The sequence below is a fragment of the Rhinolophus sinicus genome, chromosome 1 (assembly GCF_057876585.1).
Source record: "Rhinolophus sinicus isolate RSI-liver-muscle chromosome 1, RSI-T2T, whole genome shotgun sequence".
Lineage (NCBI taxonomy): Eukaryota > Metazoa > Chordata > Mammalia > Chiroptera > Rhinolophidae > Rhinolophus > Rhinolophus sinicus.
In genome coordinates, this window is record NC_142501.1 from 115,005,846 (window position 1) to 115,015,429 (window position 9,584).

The 9,584-nt window shown below is 39.4% G+C and overlaps 1 long non-coding RNA gene across 1 annotated transcript in view; it reads right to left on the reverse strand.

Annotated features, from left to right (window-relative positions):
* The window catches only part of LOC148759232 (uncharacterized), a 30,092-nt gene extending 20,783 nt beyond the window's left edge, over positions 1 to 9,309 (reverse strand). Inside the window, exon 1 of the long non-coding RNA XR_016018040.1 lies at positions 9,287 to 9,309. This is a non-coding gene — a long non-coding RNA (uncharacterized LOC148759232). The remainder of the gene's footprint in view (positions 1 to 9,286) is intronic.
* Positions 9,310 to 9,584: the final 275 nt, after the last annotated feature.

The window sequence follows — 9,584 nt, forward strand, 5'->3', positions numbered from 1 at the left end:
GAAAGAGTGACGTCGTAAAAATGGCAGTGTGAGGTGAGCCTCTTGAAATCTTCCCTGGAATTTACAACAAGTTGAACAACTGAAATTTCACAAAGGACTCCCTGCGCAGAAGACCGGCGAGACTAAGGGCCGCACTACTGCAATAGCCTAAAGGTGGACAAATTGCTCGAGCGGTGGAGGAGGGAGGGGAGAAGTGGGCACACGGGGCCGTGTGGGCTCAGGACGCAGACCTAGCTCGGTGCTCCGAGCTCCCTTCATCCCGGAACTAGTGCAGCTGCAGGAGTGGGAAGAACTTGGACTGCTAGGGCTCTGATTATGGCCCACAGGGCTGAGGGGACAGCATATAACACAGCTGAACCCACTACTAACGGCAGGGACGTCAGAGCAAAGACTGAGGGAAGAAGGCTGAAAACAGTGGTTTAAGCCCTCACTGCCGAGTAAAGAATGGAAGCCTTAGGCACAGAGACTAGCTGCTTCCTCCCTACCCTCCCAGAGCTCGCCCCTTCCCCACCTGTCCAGTGCTAGAAGCAGAACAGTAGCAGTGTCAGATCAAACGAACAGAATATTTGCAGTTCTGAGAACTGTGGTCGGCAGTCAAGGACTCACAGCCCAAGTACTTCCAGCAAAGGGCAGGGAGCTGTGGAAACAGGACTGGCTGAGGTGGTCGTCACCGCCATTGCTCTGGGCCACCTTTCACAACCCACCCCACCCCTGTCCCCACCTATCTGGGCGGATCCCTGCAGGAATGAACACAACTGCTGAAATGCACGGGCTCTGAATCTGGTGCAGGAAGAGCTTTGGAACTTCAGAAGTTCCCCACATCCCCCCACGGAGGCAGTGCCTTATGACCCCAGTGAACTGTTCACAGAGGAAACGCCCGCCTTCCAGGGAATCCCACCACTATGTGAGAAGCCGGAATAGTGCAGAGGAAACATAACACTACAGTGTGAGAGACAATAAAAGGCTGCAGTCGGAGAGAAAATAAAACATTATCCCAACACCGACTGGAAAACAAAAGAAAGACCTCTTTCTATCAACCTGTTGCAGAACTCACTCCTGCAGATGTCTAGGAAGACAAATAATAAATCATCAATTGCCATGCATAACCAAAGCAACAAGACAGCTCAGAAAGAAAATGAAAAGTCTCCAGAAAATAAACTTAAAGATATGGAAATATGTGACTTAAATAACAGAGAAGTCAAGACTGCAGTTCTTGAAAAACTCAACGAGATGCAAGAAAACACAGACAGGCAGTTTAATGAACTCAGAAACATAATCAAAAGAAATGACGAATGAAAGAGACAGTTTAGGTAGTAGAGTTGACCAGGTGGAGGAAAGAATCAGTGACATCGAAGCTAGAAATCTGGAAATGACGAGGATGGAAGGAGAAAGAGACCTGAGACGTGAGACTACAAGACCTTTGTGACTCCATCAGAAAGAGCAATATAAGAATAATGGGCATACCAGAAGGGGAAGAAAGAGAGAAGGGAACAGAGAATATATTCAAACAAATAGTCGATAAGAACTTCCCAAACTTGTGGAAAGAACTGGATCCTTGAATTCAAGAAACAAATAGAACACCTAATGACCTCAAATCCAACAGTCCTTCTCCAACGCACATTGTATTGAAGCTGTCAAAAATCAATGACAAAAAAGAATCCTCAAGGAAGCCAGGAAAAAGAAGACGGTAACCTACAAGTCAGGAGGGAGTGGAACCTAATATGCAAACAATAGACAGAGAGAAATTATGAGACAAGGATAATATATGCAGTAACGGTATCTTTTAGGTATGAAGGAGGAATAAAGACCTTTCCAGACATACAGAAGCTGAGGGAATTTTCTAACACATGACAAGCACTACAAGAAATACCGAAGGAAGCTATTCGACCAGATCAACAGGGACAATTTGTGGCAACCAAAACATAAAAGGGGGGAAAGTAAAGGCCTCAACCGGAATATGCGAATGGAGAAAGTAAGCATGCTGAGAAAATGGAATACTCTAAATATCAAACTTTCTTTCACATAAACTTAATGGTAACCACTCAAAAGAAATTCAGAACTGAAATATATAATGTAATGAAAGAAGAGGAGGGAAAAATCATAGACTACCACCACATAGAAATAAGAGACAACAACAAAAAGGCAAAGAAACAATGGAGACACAGTCTTACCAGAAAAGTAGAGATAGAATGATAGGAAATCCTCACATATCAATAATCACCCTAAATGTAAATGGACTGAACTCACCAACAGAAAGGCACAGAGCAGCTGATTGGATCAAAAAACTAAACCAAATCATATCTGCCTCCAAGAGGCACATCTCAGCTACAAGGACAAACGTAGACTCAAAGTGAAAGGGTGGAAATTGATACGCCAAGCAAATGCTATCCAGAGAAAATCAGGTGTATCCATACTGATATCAGATGAAACAGACTTCAGGATAAAAAAGGTAGTAACAAGAGACAAAGATGAACATTTCATATTGATAAAGGGGACTATACAACAAGAAGACAAAACAGTCATCGATATTTATGCCCCCAATCAGGGAGCACCGAAATATACCAAGCAACTACTAACAGAACTAAAGGGAGAAATTGACCAAAACACAATTATACTAGGGGACCCAAATCCATCATTGACAGCTATGGATAGATCATCCAAACAGAAAATAAAGAAAGAAATAGCAGCCCTAAATGACACATTACATGAAATAGACATAATTGACATTTATAGAGCACTTTATCCTAAAACATCACACTATACATTTTTTTTCTAGTGTACGGAACATTCTCAAGGATAGATCATCTATTGGGACATAAAACTAGCCTCAGCAAATTTAAGAAGATTGAAATCATACCAAACACATTCTCTGATCACAAGGCTTTGAAATTGGATATCAACTGCAAAAAGGAAGCAGGAAAAACCACAAATACATAGAGACTGAACAACATACTTTTAAAGAACGACCTGGTCAAAGAAGAAATAAGAGGATAGATCAAAGGATACATAGAAGAGTGACATCATAGGAATGGCAGCAGCGAGGTGGTCTCCTTGAGTTCTCCTCCGGAACTTACCACAAATTGAACCCATCAAAGGACTCTGCTCATCACATAGAACAGCTAAGAGACTCGTTCGAGGATTACGTGAAGGTGGGCAAATAGGGCGAGCAGGGGAACACAGAAGGGGGTGGAGTGGCGACCTCAGCCCGCACCTGCAGCTGTGGAGACACAGAGGATCCCAGGACAGAACAGAGACCACAAGAGCCAAGACGTAGGCTCTTTCCCTGCGTCCCACAGCTGATCTCTCCTGCTGAGAGACCAGCATATCCAGCATTTGAGGCAGTAACCTCAGCTGAGACCTCCAGCTGGGCCCTAGGTCAGACAAAGGACCTGATCACAACACCCGGGCCCCTCTGCCCACTCTCCCAATCCTACCCCTGCCTTTCCAGACACTCAAGCTGGCCCCTGAACTGAAGAGTAGTGTCAGATTACAGAGGAGTCATCATACCAATTGCCTTCTCTGACAACAGTGCTATAAAATCAGAAATCAACTACAGGAAAAAAAAGCTGGAAGACACACAAATTCATGGAGCCTGAATTAACATGTTACTAAATAATGAATGGGTTAACTATGAGATCAAGGAAGAAACCAAAACATGTCTCGAGACAAACGAAAATCAAAACACGACAGACCAAATCTATGGGATCCAGCGAAAGCAGTCCTAAGACGGAAATTCACAGCATTGCAGGCCTACATAGAGAAACAAAAAAAATCACTAACCAACAGTTTACCTTCACACTTAAGGGATCTGGAAAAAGAACAGCAAAATAACCACAAAGGGAGTATAAGGAGGGAGATAATAAAGGTCAGAGCAGAAATCAATGAAATAGACACCAGAAAACAATAAAAAACATCAATGAAGCCAAGAGTTGGTTTTTGAGAAAATAAACAAAGTCAACAAACCTTTAGCCAGGCTCATCAGAGAGAGAGAGAGAGAGAGAGAGAGAGAGAGAGAGAGAGAGAGAGAGAACCCAAATTAATAAAATCAGAAATGAAAGAGGAAAAGTGACAACAGACACATAGAAATACAAAAATATTTAAGAAATTACTATAAGCATCTATATGCCAACAAATTAGACAATCTGTTAGAAACGGAAAATTTTCTAGAAGCATACAACCTTCCAAGGCTAACTCAAGAAGAAACGGAAAACCTGAAGAGACTGATTACCACCACAGAAGTTGAGTCAGGAATCAACAAGTTCCCAACAAACAAAAGCTCTGGACCAGATGGCTTTACAGGTGAATTTTACAAAACATGCAAAAAAGAATTATCCCCCATTCTCCTCAAGCTATTCCAAAAAATTCAGAAGGAGGGAAGGCTCCCAAACACTTTTTACGAGGCCACTATCACTCTGATCCCTAAATCAGACAGACACTACAAAAAAGAAACAAAAAAACTATAGGCCGATATCTCTAATGAACATAGATGCAAAAACCCTCTACACAGAATTAAGCAATATCACTGAACAGAATTAAGCAATACATTAAAAACATTATACACCATGATCAAGGGGGATTCATTCCTGGTATGCAAGGATGGTTCAACATCTGCAAATCAATTAATGTGATACACCACATTAACAAAATGAAAAATAAAAATCATATGATCATATCGATTAGATGCAGAAAAAGCATTTGACAAAATCCAGCAGTCATTTACAATAAAAACGTTTAAGAAAATGGGAATAGAGAGACCACATCTCAGCATAATAAAGGCCATATATGATAAGCCCACAGCTAACATCACACTCAATGGGGAAAAGCTAAAACATTCCCCTTAAGATCAGGAACAAGGCAAGGTTGCCCACTTTCTCCACTTCTATTCAACATAGTGCTGGAAGTTCTAGCCACAGCAATCAGACAAGAAAAAGAAATAAAAGGCATCCAAATTGGTAAGGAGGAAGTAAAATTGTCATTATATGCAGATGACATGATACAATATATAGAGAACCCTAAAGAATCCACCAGAAAACTATTAGAACTGATAAACGAATTTAGTAAAGTAGCAGGATACAAAATTAATATTCAGAAATCAGTTGCGTGTGTATATACCAATAATAAAATATCAGGAGGAGAAATTAAGAAAAGAATCCCATTTACAATTGCTTCAAAGACTATAAAATACCTGGGAATAAATTTAACGAAAGAAGTAAAAGATCTGTACTCAGGAAATTATAAGACACTGAAGAAAGAAATGAAAGAGGATACAAATAGATGGAAGCACATACCATGCTCATGGATAGGAAGAATTAATAGAGTTAAAATGTCCATACTGCCTAAGGCAATATACGGATTCAATGCGATTTCTATCAAATTACCAAGGATGGTTTCCACAGGAATGGAGCATATAATCCTAAAATTTATATGGCACCACAAAAGATCCCGGATAGCCTCGGCAATCTTGAGAAATAAAAACAAAGTGGGAGGTATTACGATACCTGACATCAAATTATACTACAAGGCTACAGTAATCGAAACAGCGTGGTTCTGGTGTAAAAACAGACACATTGATCAATGGAACACAATAGAGAGCCCAGCAATAAATCCATGCCTATATGGCCATTCAATCTACGGCAATGGAAGCAAGAATTTACGGTGGGGTAAAGACAGTCTATTCGATAAATGGTGTTGGCGAAACCTGGACAGGCACGTGCAAAAAAATGAAGCTTGACCACTGCCTTACACCATATACAAGAATAAATTCAAAACGCATTAAAGACATAAGTGTAAGATCTGAGACCATAAAATTCCTAGAAGAAAACATAGGAAGAAACTTTACAGACGTTACCTGGAGTAAGATTTTTACTGATATATCCCCTCGGGCAAGGGAAGTAAGAGAAAAAATAAACATGTGGGATCACATCAAACTAAAAAGTTTTTTTCACAGCAAAGGAAACCATCACTAAAACAAAGAGGGATCCTACTGAATGGAGAAGATATTTGCCAATGGCATATCCCATAGGGGTTAATATCTCAAATTTATAAAAAACTCTCTCAACTCAACTCCAAAAAAACAAACAACCCAATTAAAAAATGGTCAGAGCACATGAAAAGTCATTTTTCTAAAAAGGACATAAGATGGGAAACAGACATATGAAAAAATGCTCCACTTCACCAATCATTAGAGAAATGCAAATAAAAACTGCAATGAGATACCACCTCACCCAAGTCAAAATGGCCGTCATCAACAAATCAACAAAGAACAAGTGCTGGCGAGGACGTGGAGAATAGGGAACCCTCGTGCTTTGTTGGTGGGATTGCAGATTGGTGCGGCCACTATGGAAAACAGTACGGAGGTATCTCAAAAATCTGAGAATGGAACTACCATATGATCCAGCAATTCCACTCCTAGGTATCTACCCGGAGAAATCTAAAACTCTAATTCAAAAAAATTTATACACCCTTATGTTTACTGCAGCACTATACACTATAACCAAGACATGGAAACAACCGAAATGCCCATCGGTAGACGACTGGATTAAGAAACTGTGGTACAGTTATACAATGGAGTAGTATGCAGCCATAAAGAAGAATGGAATCTTACCATGCGACAATATGGATGGACCCAGAGAACATTATGTTAAGTGAAATAAGTCAGACAGAGAAAGACAAATACCATATGATCTCACTTATATGTGGAATCTAAAGAAAAGAATAAATGAATGAACTAATCAGAAACAGTCTCAAACACATAGAGGAAAAACTGAGGGTTGCTAGATGGAGGGTGGGGATAAGGGGGAAAGTGAGGGGATTAGAATGCACAGTTGGTAACCACAAGAGTGCCACGGGGATACGAGAGTCAATTTGGGGAATGAAATCAATAATTTCGGCCAATCGAATGCAACAATGTGTTAAAAAGATTAGTCATCATGACCAAGCAGATTCATCCCAGGTGCACAACGATGGTTAAACGTTCGGAAATCCATCAATGTGATTCATCCCGTAAACAAAATAAAAGACAAAAATCACATGATTATATCAATTGATGCAGAAAAAGCGTTTGACAAGCTACAACATCCATTTGTGATTAGAACACTTAATAAATAGGTATAGAGGGACACTACCTTAACATAATAAAGGCTATATATGACAAACCCTCAGCTAATCTCATAATTAATGGTGAAAAACTGAAACCCTTTTCTCTACGTTCAGGAACACAACAGAGCTGTACCCTATCACCTCTGCTTTTCAACAGTGTTGGAAGTCCTCGCCAGAGCGATCAGGCAAGACAAATAAATAAAAGGCATCCAAATTGGGAAAGAAGAAGTTAAATTGTCAATCTTTGTAGATGTATACATAGAAAAGCCTAAAACTCCACCAAAAAGCTATTAAAAACAATCAATGAATACAGTAAATAAAGTTGCCGGCTACAAAATCAACGTACAAAAGTCCATTGCATTCCTATATACTAACAATGAAATCTCAGAAAAAGAAAGGAAAAGAACCAATTCCTTTTGCAATTGCAACAAAAGGAATCAAATACCTAGGAATAAACTTAACCAAGGAAGTGAAAGACCTACATGCTGAAATCTATAAGACATTTTTAAAAGAAATTGAAGAAGACACAAAGAAATGGAAAGACATTCCATGCTCATGGATTGGAACAATCTACATAATTAAAAATGGCCGTATTACCAAAGCAATATACAGATTTAATGCAATCTCCATCAAAATCCCAATACCACCTTTTAAAGAAATAGAACCAAAAAATCATCAGATTTGTATGGAACCACAAAAGACATAAATGGCCAAAGGAATCCTAAGCAAAAAGACCAATGCCGGAGGTATCACACTCCCTGACTTGAGCTCGTACTACAGGGCAACAATAATCAAAACGGCATGGTATGGGCAGAAAAACAGACACATACCAGTGGAATAGAATTGAGATCCCAGAAATAAACCCACATAAACATGGACAGATAATTTTTGACAAAGAAGCAAAAAAGCATACAATGGAGAAAAGACAGCCCCTTCAATAAATGGTGCTGCTAGAATTGGAAAACCACGTGCAAAAGAATGAAACGGGGCTGCTATCTGTCACCATGTACCACAATTAACTCAAAATGGATCAAAGACTTAAGCATAAAACCTGAAATAATACACTGCATAGAAGAAAACATAGGTACTAAACTTGTGGACCTTGGGTTCAAAAGCATTTTATGAATTTGACTCCATAGGCAAGGGAAGTAAAAGCTAAAATAAACAAATGGGACTATATCAAACTTAAAAGCTTCTGAACAGCAAAAGAAACCATCGACAAAATAAAGAGGCAACCAACTGAATGGGAGAAGATTTTTGCCAACAGTGCCTCTGATAAGGGGCTAATATCCAAAATATACAAAGAACTCATGCAACTCAACAACAAAAAAACAAACAACCCAACTGAAAAATGGGTAGAGGACCTGAAGAGACATTTCTCCCAAGAGGACATACAAATCGCAAATAGACATATGAAAAAAATGCTCAACATTACTAATCATCAGAGAAATGCAAATAAAACCACAATGAGATATCACCTCACCTAGTTTGAATGGTTATGTTCAACAAGACAAATAGTAACAAGTGTTGGAGAGGCTGTGGAGAAAAAGGAACCCTCATACACTGTTGGTGGGAATGCAGACTGGTGCAGCCGCTATGGAGGGCAGTGTGGAGGTTCCCCAAAAAGTTACGAATAGAATTACCATATGGCCCAGCAATCCCTCTCCTGGGTATCTACGCCAAAAATCTGCAAGCATTTATCCATAAAGACAAGTGTGCTCCAATGTTCATTGCAGCTTTACTTATGGTGGCCAAGACATGGAAACAACCAAAATGTCCTTCGATGGATGAATGGATAAAGAAGTTGTGGTACATATAAATAATGGAATGCTATTGGGTGGTAAGAAAAGATGAAATAGGACCATTGGTAAATGGGGTTTAATATGTGGTGATGGAAAGAGAACTGACTCTGGCTGGTGAACACACAATGTGAGATATAGATAATGTATTACAGAATTGTACATCTGAAATCCATGTAACTTTACTAACAATTGCGCCCCAATAAATTTTAATTTAAAGGAAAAAAAAAAACCCTCGAATGGTGATATTTTATAAAACGGTTCACAGTGACAAATTTTCCATTACAAACATAAAACAATGATAGTTGGAACACTACTAAATTTTACAAGTAAATGCTAAAAAACTAAATTCAGAGTAAAAAAGTTAATTTCACAAAGGAGCACTTTACCTTGGTATCAACATCGACGAGCCGTTCCGCTGATACAGACCAGGAATCATTCTTGCAAGTTTCGCGGGAAACACTTTAGGGTCAAGACACACAACAAAAACAAGTGAGTTCATTTCTTGACAAAATCAACAACAACAAAGGGCGTAAAAGGTCAGCTATCTGCATATGAAATGAAGTTTCTTGATATGATTAAAATTTGTATGATGTGCTAGAAAAGCTATTAGTTACCTATTTCTGCCTCCACCACTCCCAACTCATGCAATATTTAATGAAGATACACTCTAAGTTTCTGTAACAA